Here is a 16352-nt window from a genome sequence, read left to right as displayed (position 1 = left end):
AGATATTGGGCTCCAAGAGTTAATAATGAACAGTAAGTTCTTATTTCAGTAAAACAATCCTAGCAAGATGGAAGTGATTTCCTGAGCAGTTGGTTCTTTGTCTAAGACAGAAGTAAAAGGGAGGAATGCCTTTCTGCTCAGAAGTTAGCTCCTGCCACTTAGATGATACTAAGAGGACTAACCAACCCTCTTGGGTTTTCTAAGCTGTACCTTAACAGGGTTACAATATGCCTCATAGCCCAGGGTCAGGCATTAAAACCCTGGTTTGTCCTAGCCAGCCTTGAGGCTGAGAGATCATCTTGTCCTGTGGGGAGAACCTAGGAACAGGGAAGAGGAACACTCTTTGTATTTTGTATTGGGGTTCTGAGCAATCATTATGCCCATTTTCCTTCTTTAGATACACTTCCTGTATTGAGCTCTCAATTTGATCCCCGCATATGAATAAATAAAAGATACTAAGTATCCATACACTTGTCTTTTTAAAAATCACTTTGAAACAGTATAGACATAAATGAAAGTCTTGGTTTCCTCCCTACAATAATCTGAGGTTCACAAAATGCTGAAATAGAGTCTAACTTGTTGGTCCACACTGAAGTAGTCAGTCTGACCTTGCTGCATTGAACCGAGATATTGAATTCATCTTGACAACATGATATGAGAAGGGCATCTTCATTCCAGGCAGGCTGGCTTCAGCTGCAATCAACACTTGTTCTGGCCTACAACACTTGCCTGTGAGTATTCACAGCAGTGAAATTAGCTGGTGGCACCTTTGATTACATATAAATTATGAAAATAATCAAAGTTCTTGAGCCAACACTCATGAAAGCAGTAAGAATGATCATTACTCTGCCACACTGGTGCTGTCAACCCAGGAAAATATTTTAACGGGAAACTCATTTCCTCATGATTATTTTCTGTGTCAAGTTTCCTGCAGGAACCTTCATGTTTATAATTACCCTTCCAGTTTCAATGGTAGAATTTTCTCTTCCAGTGAATGGAAAGTTTTTCTGCTAGATGAAGGACATGAACACAGATGCTGTTTGCCTGGGTGTGGACTGAATTTATGTTAGAGTGCCTTGAATTACAGACCAGTATCTTTTAAATTTTCCTCTATAATTTATTCAAAATATCTCTATTCTAGATAAAAATGTCACTTAGAACTGTTCGGTTCTGTTGTATACATCACTATTCAGGGCTCTTTGGGAAGTGGGCCATCTTTCTCCCCAAAGTATACACTTTAGCCATGTAGGAACAAGGTAGCAAATTGGAAGTACTCTTTGGAAGGACCACTCCTCCCTAACACCAGCATCTCCAAACTACACAGTATCAAATCTATGGTGCAAATCTGTTCACATTTCAACATCTCTGAAACTGGACATGTGTTACAATCATCACTAGCTTGCCAAATATTTAGCAGTCACTTTTCTTTCAAGAAACATAAATAGTAGGCCTCCTGGTAATGACTTCTTGCATCTGATGAAATACAGAATCATTCTTTACAATTAAGCCTTGGTAAAAAACTGCACATCAGTATATATGACAAATGTTTGTGGCAATGTGCATATAACTGCAAAGGAGACCTGTATCGGGGAATTGCCAGCCTGGTCTGTGATAGAAAATGCATGGCAAGACAAGAGCAAGTGTCCAGTGCTAAAGGGACATTGAAGAGAAGGAACAGAACTGATTTACCACATGGCTTCTGAGTCAAGTCTCCAAGAATTAGTGATTATGGTCAGGCAAATGGTGTGAGTGAATGTGGAGGGAAAATAATAAATAAATTTTTCTTCTAATAGAATTTACAGTGGTGTGTGTAACCAGTCATAAACAGCTATGCATTATCACCACATAAACACACGTACCAGGAGAGATGCAGGTACTAGTCACAGAAGACACCCGGGACCTCTCATCACTTAAATTTATTCAGTGGACACGAGAGGGTAGACAGTCGGTATTCCTTTCACATTAGTGAGTATCTTTTAAAAGCTGCCCTTGCTTGTGAGTTAGTCATTGAGCATCCATCACAAAGGCTAACCTTGTGGTAATGTCTCTTGGCTTCAGCTTCCCACTGACTAGTTCATAATTAATGTAATCTCCTTGTACCATTTTCTATTATTTAATAGCTTAATCTCATCTGAAAAAAATGACCAATTTTTAAAATTATTTTCTTTCATATGCCAAAACCTACACATTAGGCAATCATTTTATAAAGCTCAACTGTACCTAACTTGTATTCAGTTAGCTGACTCACTGGTTGCTTTCAAATAATCTGAAATAAGTCTTTCTGTCTACTTCTCTGGTGTATAATTTCAGATTTAATGCCAGTCATAACAGACATTATGGAACGAATCGCTTTTTTTTTCTTGGAGACTTGTGAGCCAGAGAAACATAACCAGCCTGGGTGAGCAACGCTGGCTCCTGGGCTTGCCTTATGACAAGCATTAGAATGGGATCAGACAGTCTGGTTATCAAGGTAACACTTAACGGAGTATTCACAGTTCTTTGGGTAGAATGTGTTTTCAATTCTTCTAGTCTAGATGTTTATCTCTGGTTACTTTCTCATAGGTCAATAGCGAACTTTATAATTTCTTATAATTAGGGGTATGTTTTGAGTATAAATATTAAACTAGTTTCATTAAGAACAGTGAAAAAAGGAACAATTTCTCCCAGCATAGTTAATTGGATTTATTATTTTAAAATCAGATGCTGTCTTCATTTGGTCAAAAAGGGTAGAGTGCTACAGAGCATAGAAACTCAATTAGCCTTCCATCTCTGCACAGGCTAAACAAAGGACAATGGTTTTGAGTAGATTTAGTGGGATTTAGATTTATCACAGGATTTCTCTCTAGATTTCCATAAGGTTGTGATTACTTGAACATTTCAGTAGATTCTATTTTTAGGTTAAGGTCCCTTGAATGTTTTTGACATTTCATAAATGTGAGGCAGGATCATGCCTTAATTTTGAGAGTCAGAAAAATCTTACATGTGGAAAACAGAATTGTGACTTTATTCAAAGCAGCTAAAAGATGGCTAAGTTTTTATTAAACTTTATAGATGCAAGTCACTGCTACCATTGCATTTTATGTTAATGACTTGAGGGTCTTAGTATATTTTCAAATCATTTTATTTACATATTAAAACAGCTCAGACATTAATATATAGGGTGTGTTAGTTAGGGTTTCTATTGCTGTGATGAAACACCATGACTAAAAAGCAAGTTGGGGAGGAAAGTGTTTATTTGGCTTACACTTTCAGACTACAGTCCATCATTGGAGGAAGTCAGAACAGGAACTCAAGCAGGACTGGTACCTGGATGCAGCAGTTGATGCAGAGGCCAAGGAAGTGGTGCTGATCTTGGCTTGCTCAGCCTGCCTTCTTAGAGAACCCAGGACCAGGAGCCCAGGGATCACCCACCACAGGCTGGGTCCTCCCTCACTGATCACTAAATGAGAAAATGCCTTACAGCTGGACCTCATGGAGGCATTTCCTCAACGGAAGCTCCTTCCTCTCTGATGACTCTAGCTTCTGCCAAGTTGACACACAATACCAGCTAGTACAACTGACCCTTGTCAACTTGACACACAAACACATCACTATCAGGCCACACCACTTCCTTTCTTATTCTTCCCCAATATCTCACATTAAAAACACAAATAAATTTAAAAATCCCAAAGTCTTTACACATTCAAACACATTACAATTTCAGTCCCTTTAAAATAGCTAATCTCTTTTAAAATCAAATGTCTCCAGAAAAATAGTCTCATCAAGAGGGAAAATCAGGGCACAGTCACAATCAAAGCAAAACCAAATTCCAACCATCCAATGGCTGGGATCCACTTATGATCTTCTGGACTCCACCAAAGGGTTTGGGTCACATCTCCTGCTCTTCCCTCTGCAGCACACACAGCTTGTCTCCTAGCTCTGGCTGGCTCCACTGCACTGCTGCTGCTCGTCTTGGTGATCATCCCACCGGCATCTCCAAAACACTAGGCTCTTCTGCTGCCACTGAGCTGCGCTTTCACCAATAGCATCTCTTCGTGGCGCCAAGCCTCAACTTCTTTGCATAGCCTGTTCAGTCCTGGGCCTTCAACTGCTATAAGGATGCGCTTTTACCAATGACCTTGGGCCTCTCACAGTGCCAAGTATCACCTCCTCTCCATGACTCCTTCATATCTTCAAAACCAGTACCACCTGGGTAATTCTTACACATTACAAAGTCCACCTGCCAGCAAGAGGTACAACCTTGGCTACCTCTGGAGCACAGCTTCTCTGTGCTCTCAGGAAAACACTTCCCAGAAGACTTCACCTCAGTGATGCTGGTCTCTTCTTAATCCTTGCTAATTTCTTAGCTCTAGCTGACCACCATCAAGTATTCCAGCAAAACGAAGCTTCACTTTAGTAGTTCTGGTATCTTGTTAGTAACAACTGATTCTTCAGTCCCAGATAATCAGAAACACCTAATCTTAATTCAAAATAACAAATGTCCCCAATAAGAGTTTTTAAACTTCCCTCTGAAACTTCACAAGCCAGGCCTCCACCTTCTGCACTGCTCTTAACATGCTTATCTTCCAAGCTCTTTCTTTTTCTTTTTTCTTTTCTTTTCTTTTTTTTTTCAAGACAGGGTTTCTCTGTATTGCTTTGGAGGCTGTCCTGGAACTCTGTAGACCAGGCTGGCCTCGAACTCACAGAGATCAACCTGCCTCTGCCTCCCAAGTGCTGGCATAAAGGTGTGCTCCATCAACACCCGGCTATCTTCTAAGCTCTTAAAGAACATCCCACTGAGTTCTTAGCACTCAATAGTTCTTTAAGAGAAGTCTTTAAGTCCTTCCACAATCCCCAAACATGTTCAAGTCTGTCACAATACCCTACTCCTGGTACCAACTTGTCTTAGTTAGGGTTTCTACTATTGTGATGAAACACCATGACCAAAAAGAAAACTGGGGAGGAAAAGGTTTATTTGGTTTACACATACAGATCATAGTCCATCATTGGAGGAAGTTAGAACAGGAACTCAAGCAGGTCTGGAACCTGGAGGCAGGAACTGATACAGAGGCCATGAATGGTGCCACTTACTGGCTTGCTTCCCCTGGCATGCTCAGCCTGCTTTCTTGTACAGAACCCAGGACCACCTGCCCAGGGATGGCACCACCCACCACTGGATGAGCCTTCCTTCACTGATCACTAATTGAAAAAGTGGCTTAGAGCTGGATCTCATAGAGGCATTTCCTCAGCTGAGGCTCCTTCCTCTCTGATGACTCTAGCCTGTGTCAAGGTGACACACAAAACCAGCCAGTGCACAGGGCATAATTAACATTAATGATTCCACAAAAGCATTAAAATAAGCTCCCCCAAATAAATAAATTTCAATGATTCCTAAAATGTTCCTGGATATCAGTAAGATCTGATACATCCATGACCACACCAAAAACTGTGCCTCTCTCTCCAAGTCTCTTCACCTACGTGGCTTCAGACATCACTAAAAATGACTAGGCTAGCTGACACAAGAATGTACTCCTTCACAAAAACTATACAGCCAATTTTAATTTCAGAGATATTGATAACCGAGAGTAGTCTAGAGATAACCAACACAACATCTTCCGTTTTGAGATGTGGTAACTGAGGTGTGGGCTCCAGCGCTGGAGAGACAGCTCAGCCATTAAAGGCTAGGCTCACAACCACAAATATAAGAGATATGGGCTCCAGAACTGGAGATAACTTGTCTAAGTTGAGGGCCAAGGTCAGATTCACAAGGAGAAACACTGGAAACGGGGTAAGAATAAACCAGAAAATTCAAACTGCTCACAATGGGTGTGGTCTATCTAGATCTCTCTCCTCTCCTCTAGCTACAGCCCTGCTTTCAAAGGGCAGTCCTAGGTAAATTTTTCTATTACAGAAAAACATATCAGTCATACCAGGAGGGTGGCATTTGCAGATAATAAACATAAGGAAATCCGCAAGTGTGGATCATATAATTAGTCAATTGTGAAACTAACAACAGTAAAAGAGCAAATAGTTGGCCTTTGCTTATGAAAAGAGTAATTGGCAAGAGACAATGAGAAAGAGGAGGGGATTTTCTGTATAAATTATATTACCTTTGATTTTATCTGTTTGTATGACTTTCAAATGCTAACTCAAGTGCAGCATACAGATTTTAATCTATGTTTATGGTGGTGTTTTCTCTAAGACATTAACCTGAAAGGGTGAAGTGTGAAGGTGACAAATGAACAGGACAGACAAATGTCTGAATAAACACCTAACAAGAAATCACACCACCTTCAATTATCAGCACAGGGCCTTATTAAGTGATTGAGTTAAATGTTATTCTTAAATTGCATTTCAGTTGGGACTCAAGTATATCACTTGGAAGGCTATTACAAATCTTACTTTAAAGAATGAAAACAAGTCTAAAACTTTTTATGAATGAATAATCTATAATAAATTAATTTTATCATGTAAGATTATCCAGTGTAGCAGCTGCTAGCCACATGTTGCAACTAAACACTGGAAACATAGCTAATTGGAATCAGATATACTGTCTGAGTAAAATTCATTGGTTGTTTCAAAGACTTAAGAAACAAAACAAAACAGAACAAAAGGAACCAAAACCAGCAAAATACCTCATTAATAAATTTATATTTTATATTTATACAAATCATTTGCATTTCACTTACATATCCATATATATTTAAATTTTATAGAATTTTACTTTATATTACCTTTATATAATAAAACATAAATGTTAAATGGAATACACAATATGCATTTAAATAAAATACAATATACACATAGATTTAATTATATTCTATGTATGTTATATAGCTTTATATGTCATACTGAAATATTTTTATGTGTTGAGTAATATAAAGTAAAACTAAATTTCATCTGCTTCTTTTAGTATTTTAAACTAAGAACACTTTGGCGCAACTAGACTGCTTCAAATCCTATCTTTATGGCTACCACGGTATTTTTGTTGGATAGCCTTGGCCTAAGGTATTAGGCAAATCAGCAAAGAGCTTAGGTAACCATTATTCTATGTTACATCCATGATACCTTTAATCCAGTTCCTTCCTAGAACTGGTGAGTTTAGCTGGTCAAAGACATCATTAAAAAACATATATATACTCCACTTGGGAGGCAGAGGCAGGTGGATCTCTGTGAGTTCGAGATCAGCCTGGTCCACAAGAGCTAGTTCCAGGACAGCCTCCAAAGCCACAGAGAAACCCTGTCTCGAAAAACCAAACCCAACCAAACAAACAAGAAAACCCCCCAAAACAAAACAAAAAACTCCACAAAAACCAAAACAAACAAAACATAATCATAAGTGTTAATTTAAAGTGACAACCTAAAAAAATCATCATCTACCACATTTTCCTAGGTTTGTTTCAGTTAGGTCCAGTCTATGTATGACACTTGTCAATTCACACAAGATTTGTAAGTGACAGAGAACACAGGGAACTAAAAGACCATCAAAAGTGAAAAGATATGCCTGAAATCACAGCTATTTGGGCGGCCAAGGCAGGAAGATGGCAAGTTCAAGTCCTGTCTGGGCTACAGAGTGAGACCCCACCTCCAAATAAAAGCTACAAAATGGGCTGGGAGATGTAATGTAGTGGTAAAGTACCTACCTAGCAGATGGGAGCCCTAAGTTCAAATCTCTGGTACCATGTTTTAAACTATATGAGAAGAATTCCTTTCTATGGTTGTCTATCTCTCTCTCTCCATGCTTACAAATACAGATATAAAATAGAGATATTTACAGATGGAATACATATAGATAGAGTCCCTATACAAAACAGAATAGTTAACATAGTTAACATAACAAAGAACAGTTAGTTAACATAACAAAGAACAAGACGGTGACTATAGGGTCCACAATGATAGGAAATTGCACACTGGCTTAATGCCAGCCATCAGGGGATGGTGACATAGATGCTAGATTTTACTTTAAAATTCAATTTATCACTTAAGGCCTCCTAAAAAGATTAGGATGTATCTATGGCTGTAGGCTCTTGTAGCTAAGAACTCCAGAGGATGCATAGATCATTTAGTCCAGCCTTCTGTTTTCACAGCTAAGGGAATCGAGGCTCGTGGCTGAAGGAAATTTCCCAAGGCAGAGTAAGCCTGTTTCATTAGAGGAAGACAGCCGAAGTAAACACACACCAGGATGCGGTCTATAAAATGTCAATGCTGTGCAGAGGCCCAGTAAACAAGACACCACAGCTCCTTTCTCTAGAAATGGCACACATTCCAGGACTTTCCTTGGTTAAACTGTGGCAACTAAATCTTGTTTTGAGCTTGGGGTGGATTGTGAACAAGAAATGAAGAGCTTAAGAGTCAGCAACAAAGCGAGAGAAAAATGATATTTTGGGGGAATTAACTGGGCCAACTAGTTAATGTTGTTTGAGAACGAATACATAATACCTATCCCAGTTTCTTTCTACTTTCTCAGTGAATATGCTTATGAGATTAAACCCAGAGCTCACATGGCAGGCTACCTGCTTTGAGGGGAATCTGGAAGGACAGGTCAGTGTGTATATACCTGATAGGGCTGGCCCAGTTATAACAACAAGGAAATTGCATGAACCCTCCAGGTCAGCAGGACAGAGGGGAAGCAGGAAACAGAAGGGAAGGATAGCCTGGCACCAACACACATGCTTCACTGTGATACTACTGCTCAGGGGCAGGAGGACAACACCAAAGCACGGGATGAGACGAGACTCCTGACCTCGGGGAACAGCAAGTGGGAGAAAGCTCTCCAGGGTGATGACGGGCAGCATCTCTGCTCCTGTGGACTGGAAACCGTGGCCTTCGACTTGCACTGGACACCTGTCATAGTGTCTGCTCTCTTCTTTAGAACTATCCAGCACCATGGCCATAACCACGGTGGTTCTCTAGTCCCCCACCAAGAGGGACGGTCAGCCCTTGGCCACCTATTGTTCCTTCTATTTCATGGTAGTCCACTTCCCTTGCTTTCAGCTTTCTGTTCGCCTTCAACTTCTTCCCACCATAAGGTACCGACCTCTTTCTTCTCTGAAGGATTCCTCAAAACTCTCTCCTTGATAAACCTTTCTGATAGCTCCTCCTCTTCGGTGCCCACATCTCGAATATCACTGTCTATATGCAAAGCGCTGCCTTAGCTGTCTTTGGACACACCTAGCTCAATCTAGGTGATTTCATATATTTCCACACGTCAATCACCAGCTATACCCCAATGACTTCTCAAATTAAACACTTCTCCAGAGTATGAGATCAACATCTTCCATCATTGCCCCCACTTCTGCCCCACCCCCCAGGGAGCTCTTCACTCCTGGGTGACATCCTTCCTCTCTGAGACAATGCATAGATGTTCCATTGGCTCTTCAAATTCAGCACATCTTCCGTCTTTCCATCTCTACATAGTCTCCAGGCTAGGTACCAGCACTAACTCCACCAAAAGGCCTAATTTCAGAAGTTGCCATCTCTCTCATTTTAGCCTCCGAATTCTTTCCATTATTTGTCCTTCAGTACATCTTTCTCCTTTCTGTCTACCCAGACAGGACCCGGCCTAGGCCACTCCATTCTTTGACACCATTTTCTGCACAATTACTGTAAGATGCCAATTTAATCAGGTTGCTTGTTCTGCAACTCCAAATGCTTTCATCACCGTTTCATGCCATTAGAGAAACTCTGAACTTCTTGGCAAAAACATAGGACTCCTTTCCCACACGTTTTACTGTGTGTCACAAAGAGCTGTGTTTCTGGCCATTTCAGACAGCCTGAGCTTCCTGGAATATATACTCTGTCTCCTGGAAAGAATCTCCTCAAATGCCACCGCCCCAGGGAAGCCTCCATAACCCAACACATGCCTTCCACTGAATTTCTTCAGGGATTTCCACATTCCTGTACTCCCACTTAGGAGTTAGCCATTTCAGACTGGGAATGCCACTGTTCTTCATTATTCTCTTGAACAAGCTAGTTACATTTGTGTCTGTCCCTTGCCTCTGGAGAGCAGGAACCCTTTTGTCTCCCTAGCACCAACCACAGCACCAGTAAGTGCTGGACAAAAGTTATGGGTGTAGGGTGTCACTGGCTAAACATTTCATCTGCAGGACATGATCAAGGTGAGGCTATTCCATCGCCATTTTGCAAGCAAAGTAATAAAACAAATAAAAAAAACTTAGAAAAATAATTTCCCCTTTGGCCAATAAGTGTTAAAGTTCAAACTTCTGACCTCCTGTTTTTAACCACTCCACACCAGTCTAGCTTGAAATAAGGTTGGCTAATGAGGTTAAAAACTATTCTTAGATAACCACTGGCTCAGGTTCTGTTGGTCTGTGGCTGCTACAGGGCAATATGCAAACAACACTTCAGAAGGATGATTGGCTCACTTCTATCAATAAGGAAAAGAGGGACTACTTATCAAAACTGGTCATTTGCTCTCTGGCTAAGGACGCCTACCCAGGAAGCATCACTTAGAAGCCTGGATTTCTTCTAACTAACATAAGGTCTGGACACTACAAAGTTTCCAGCACTGTTAAGCATGCCCTATTCTGAGAACAGAGAAGCAGAAGGGAGCAATAAGGAAGACAGCAAGCATGCATTTTTAACTGACTAGCCTGCTTTAGACAGACTCCCCCAATACTCTCATCACCAGAACTAGAAATCCTTCCTGCTCTTCAACTGAGACTGTCAGAAAAATAGGTATTTGTATAGTCTGTAGGCCATCATGAATTGTGCTTAGTTTGTTTTTCACTCCACAGTACTCCATTGCCTTTAGGTTTTTTTCTCTCTTTTTAATTTCATGTATTTTGGGCTAATTATAACCTAAAATTGTCAATTCCAAGGTTCTCAATTACAAATGCCTTTTAAATACCAAGCTTCTATTTTGTACTAATACCTCCAATGCCTTTGCAATTACCCAGCACATAACTGAAATTAATTCTGGGTTTATACTGCACAGCATATTTAATATTCCCTGCTCATAGATTATCCTCCTTAGTTTCTGTGGCTGCTCCAGGTTATACACTCTCAAGTCATGATCTGGAGCAAGAAGGACGAATAAGGGAGAACATGCATTTGTCTTTCTGGGTCTGAGTCACTGCAGTCAGTATACTATTTTCTAGTTTCGTCCACTTACTGAAACATAATGATTGCATTTTCCTTTATACTCATTAAAATCCAACTGTATATATGTACACATTTTCATTAGCCACCATTAGTTGAAGGGCACTTAGATTGTTTCCATTTCCTAGTTATTATGAATAGAGCAGCAATAAACATGGCTGAGCAGGCATCTATGGAGTAGATGTGTAGTTCTTCAGGCATTGGCCATAATCGATCTAGTGTTAGAGTTTTAAGATTCTTTACACTGATTTCCAGAGTGCCTGCAATCCACCACCAGTGAATGAAGTCTTCCTTCCCCACCCCAAGATGGCATTTATTGCCAACTGTTTTCTCAATCTTAGCCATTATGATGGTGGCAAGATGGAATCTCAAGGCAGTTTTAATTTGCATGTCCCCAAGAATGTTGCATTTTTTAGGTATTTCCAGGACTTTTTTTAATTTCTTCTTTTGAGAACTGTATGTCAATTGTATTATTTTCTTGACTTTTTAATTTGAGCTTTTTATATATCTTTTATATTAACCCTCTATCAGATATATAGCTGGAAAAGGTTTTTTTCCCACTCCATGGTCTTGGAACCTAGCGGAGAACCTATTACTGCTAATTTTCCAAACCAGTGTAATTCCTAATTGCATCCTAAATACTTATCCCTATGCCTCCAGACAAGTTCAGCTCTTCACCTTATCGAGAAAGCTTCTTCTCACAGCAGATGGAGAGCTTTACAGAAAGTCACAACTGAGAAGAACTTACTGTTGTTCTGACACATCAATAATGCAACGCCTACACCTAAGGCTCAGGAAACACCATAGATGATGAGAGAGAAAGACTTTTTAAAATATTTATCCTTATGTTATTGTGCATTGGTGTTTTGCCTGCATGTATGCCTGTGAAAAGGTGTCAGGACTCCTGAAACTGGAGTTATAGTCTTGAGCTGCCATGTGGGAATTGAATCCTGGTTCTCAGCCAGTGCTCTCAACCACTGAGCCATCTCTCCAGCCCAACATGGAAGGATTTTAAGAGCCAGAGGACCAATATGTCTGCTGCAAGATTATGTCTTGATATATATCTTTATTACAGGGAAGCCATACCTATGAAATCTCAACAATATGGTGGAAGCCTAAATAAGCCCCAAACAATGACAATATCAGTTGAGAAGCCAATGTGGAGAGGGGTAATCTCACAAGGCCCCACCTCTAGATGGAAAGTTACAGGCAACCAATGACTACTGAGAGAGGAAAACTTAAGTCTTCCCCACTCCCTTGATTGGTTATCCAATACCAAGTGGCCAGCCATTAAAAAAAAAAAAAAAAAGAAAAACAAAAAACATACACACACACACACACACACACACACACACACACACACGTAACACTAAACAGATTCAGTACTTGCATATGTATGTATGTATGTATGTATGTATGTATGTGTCTATCTATCTATCTATCTATCTATCTATCTATCTATCTATATCTATGTATGTATGCATATATCTATCTGTATCATGTAACATTAATAGTTAAAAAGACAATCAGAGGGTGTGGGAGGGGGATCTGGGAGGAGTTGGGGTAGGAGTCAAGTGGGGTGATATCATCAAAATGCACTGTATGAATTTCTCAAAGAGCACGACTTTTAAAGTCAACTTAGAGGTTAAAGGGCATGGCAGAGCAGGGTTTCTCACCTCATGATATCCAGGAAGCAGACAGAGTGAGGGAACAGGAACGAGGCAAGACCTGATATGTGACACAATCTTGAAAGGTATGCCCCCATTGGATCACTTCTTCCAATCAGATCCACCGCCTTCCACTACTGCCATTGTTATGAAGCCATTATTATGAATCCATTAGTGAACTAATCCAGGGGTTACGTTAGAGCTCTCTGGATTTCATCAGTTCCCCAAACCCCATCTTTGAACACTAAATTGGTGGCCACACTTTCAACACCACACTGGTGATTAAGCCTTCAGCATATGAGCCTTGGGGACAGATCTTTGCACAGGCTCCAATCCTGCTCAAACCGAAACTCAAAGCCTGTATGTTCTCTCTAATCTAGATATGATTGCAGAATGAAATACAATTGGAAACCATGAAAAAGAAATAGCGTTCACTTCTATCAGTCGTGGAGTGGGAGGAGCTATGAGGCCTCAATGGGTGTGGGGGTGTAATTCGGCTCATAAACTGTAATCTACTTTACTCCTTTGACTACACATCTCTTATAACTGATGATAGTGAGACACTACATTGGCCAGCCCTATAATTGCCACCTATCTTTAGGCTGCCAGCTGTCAGGATCACCCAGTAAAGAAGAAACATGTTTCCTGCTCTGGGTGACCTACCTTCTCTTCTCTTCTCAGTTCCTCCACCCTTTCTTGTAGGTTCCTGTAACTTTAGAGCTCATGCTCAACACTAGTTTACTCTACTAGGTCTTGCCACACTCCCTGTAGTGGTTTGGATGTAATTGGCCCCTATAATTTCCTAGAGAGTGGCACTATTAGGAGGTGTGGCTTTGTTGGATGAGTATGGGCTTGTCGTAAGAAGTGTGTCACTGTGCGGGTGGGCTTTGAGGTTTCCTATGCTCAGGATACCACCCAGTGTCTCAGTTGACTTCCTGTTGCCTGCAAGATGTAGGACTCTCAGCTACTCCTCCAGCACCATGTCTGCCTGCATGCTGCCATGCTCCCCGCCATGATAATGATGGCCTGAACCTCTGAAACTGTAAGTGAGCCCCCAACTAAATGTTATACTTCTAAGAGCTGCTGTGGTCATGGTGTCCCCACAATAGAAACCCCAAGGCACTTCCCTTGCACTCATAAAGCTGCTTCTACTTGTATCATTAGATATGTTGAAGATATTCATGTTGAAGATTTTCTACTGGCGGACAAGATTTAAGGTACTTTTCACAAGTTTAGATACAGAAATAAAGGTTCTCAGATGCTCAGAAGTTAGACAGATACTCAGGTCTACCAGATAGAGGAAAAGGTATAAAATCACAAGCAATTACCAGCTGGTGTCTTTAGCTTTCATTGGAGATCAAGGGTCAGTTATCTAATCACAGGTTTCTCTACTTACTGCAAGTAGCAAAGCTCTGTGGTTTAACTGCTCTATTTTCTCAAGATTTGTGTTTAGTAACATTGCAACCCTTTCCCTAAGTAATAAGAAATGCTATTACAAAATAGCATCTCCTGTAAACAAAACTCATGTACTGGGTTAAGACCAAATATGTGTTTGAGACACTAAGGATCATAAACTTATTTTGATCCTAGAGCATTCTCTACAAAGATGTTTTAAAAATAAAAGCTGAAACCTAAAAAGCAAACAGAAGCAATTGGAGGTAGGCAGTGAAATGGCTGGGCAGGTAACAACCTCCAGAGACCTGTGCAATGGTGAATGGAGACAACCAAGTCCACAAAGTTACTCTCTGACCTTCTTCACATGTGCGGCATGGCAGGCTAAGCGTGCTCATACATCATGCACAGACATATACACAAAACAACAATAAAAAGGTGTGTGTGTGTGTGTGTGTGTGTGTGTGTGTCTATGCGCACGCGTGCGTGCACTGAACACAGGGTAAGGAACATTTTGGAGTGGATTTAATAACCATGTCTTACTCTACTCCCTAACTTCAGAGCAGTTGAGATGTCAGATTTCAACCAGACAGTGCTGAAATAAACAACCATGCTTTCAGTTAAGTTATCCTTTATAGGACCATAATGATCAACGAATATCCTATGTCTTCCTTCATTAGCACTTTCAAACCAGCTGGTGATGTCTTTTCTGGGTCCCCATAATTTTTAGTTAGCAGATCTTAGGCATCAACCCCAGGTTGATGGACAAACCCTTTTTTTGTGCTATTTTCAAAGTTACCTAAAAAGGGGAGAATATCTTCTTTCTAAACCTTAATTTCTCCCCCCAAAAAGGAGGCTAATACCATTTGCCAACATACATATGGGCATGGGGAGTTCGAGACCTTAAAGAGAAATTGAGGGGCTCTGGGACTCTCCAGCTCAAAAGATAGTGGGGAGGCTAACGGAGCCGCTTGGGAGAAAGGCTGGCATAACAGGATACACTTTCAGAGGAAACAGGAGCTGCATTAACCTCAGGGCAGGAAAGGCGGAGTCAGCAGCGCAGCACCCGAGGAAACCCGCGCTCCAGGGTTTGCAAGAACGTGGCACGCTCAGTGACTCTTCCTAACCCGCAGGGGCCAACCACAGGCCTCCTGGCACCAGTCATTATTAAAAAAAGAAAAAAAAAAAAAAAAAAAAAAAGGTACCCATCTGCTCTTGGCCACCCCTGCCAAAGAGCAGCAATGGAGGAAGAGCAAAAGCAAACGTCAGACACCGCTGCAGGTGAACTAGGTAACAAGTCAGCCATAGACACAAGGCCCCCCAGAGGGGACCCAGACAGGGTGGGGGTAGGCCCTCAACGCTTGGAGAAAGGGAGGCCGGGAGTTGTGGGGATGCGGCTTGGGTGTGGGAGCAGGTGCTCTCGGGGCTTCCCTCCCGCTTCCCGGGGACTGACGCATGCTCCCAGAGCGCGCGCATCCTCCACACATCCAGGCCCGAGGGAGGATCGGCGGGAGGGAAAGGGGGGGGGGGTGATGATGCTCCTCCCGCACCTGAATCCGTAGCGGACGAGGTGACCCGCCTGTTACCCGCCGCCCCCAAAGGGCAGCGGAGGCAGCCTTGGCTTGGCGTCCCCAATCGCCCTGGCCGCCGGGCGTCTCCCGCTGCAGCAGCATGCAGCCCGCCCGGCTCGCCCCCGCCCCGGCCCCGGAGGGCAGGTACCTCGGAGCCCCGGCCCCTAGGAGCCTCCCGGCGGAGATCGGAGCGTCCCTCCAGCTCCCGGCGCCGACGTCAGCGTCAGCTCTGGCGAGGGAAGGGGCGGGGAGCGCAGGAAGCGGTCCTTCCTGCAGCGGCCGCCGCCAGCCGGAATAGCAGCGCCGAGCCCGTGCACGCCGCAGCAGCGCAGCACCGCGGCCCAAGCGGCACCCCCCCCCCCCCGCGCGCGCCACCACCCGCCGCCTCCCTCCCACGGGGACAGCGACGGGTGACCGCTCTCCCCATGACCCCGCGGAACCGGGTGGGGAGAGGGCCGTGGTCTCACCGTGTTTGGGGTGGATCAGGGGTGAGAGGAGCGAGTGTCCCTCTCTCTACTCCCTGGGGTCTTCCAGTGACTCCCATCTCTAGGGTATCCCGCCTTTGGACCTGCTGCCGGAGATAACCCCGCCCTGCTCTCTGGCAGGTGTTCCACGTGTCCAT

The 16352-nt window shown here is 42.5% G+C and overlaps 1 protein-coding gene across 6 annotated transcripts in view; it reads right to left on the bottom strand.

Moving 5' to 3' along the window:
• Positions 1-15994, bottom strand: part of Ica1 (islet cell autoantigen 1) — a 142699-nt gene extending 126705 nt beyond the window's left edge. For 4 of the 6 annotated variants that reach the window (XM_027389908.2, XM_027389912.2, XM_027389911.2 and 1 more), the window contains exon 1: positions 15879-15994. The gene's annotated coding sequence lies outside the window, so the exon portion shown is untranslated. Of the gene's footprint in view, positions 1-15709; positions 15822-15878 lie in introns of those variants that run through there. The other 2 variants (XM_027389909.2, XM_035451724.1) reach the window with 1 other exon arrangement.
• Positions 15995-16352: the final 358 nt, after the last annotated feature.

This window comes from Cricetulus griseus (genome assembly GCF_003668045.3).
Source record: "Cricetulus griseus strain 17A/GY chromosome 1 unlocalized genomic scaffold, alternate assembly CriGri-PICRH-1.0 chr1_0, whole genome shotgun sequence".
NCBI lineage: Eukaryota > Metazoa > Chordata > Mammalia > Rodentia > Cricetidae > Cricetulus > Cricetulus griseus.
The sequence above is the reverse complement of the archived record's forward strand: the minus strand, read 5'-3'. Positions and strand labels throughout refer to the sequence as shown.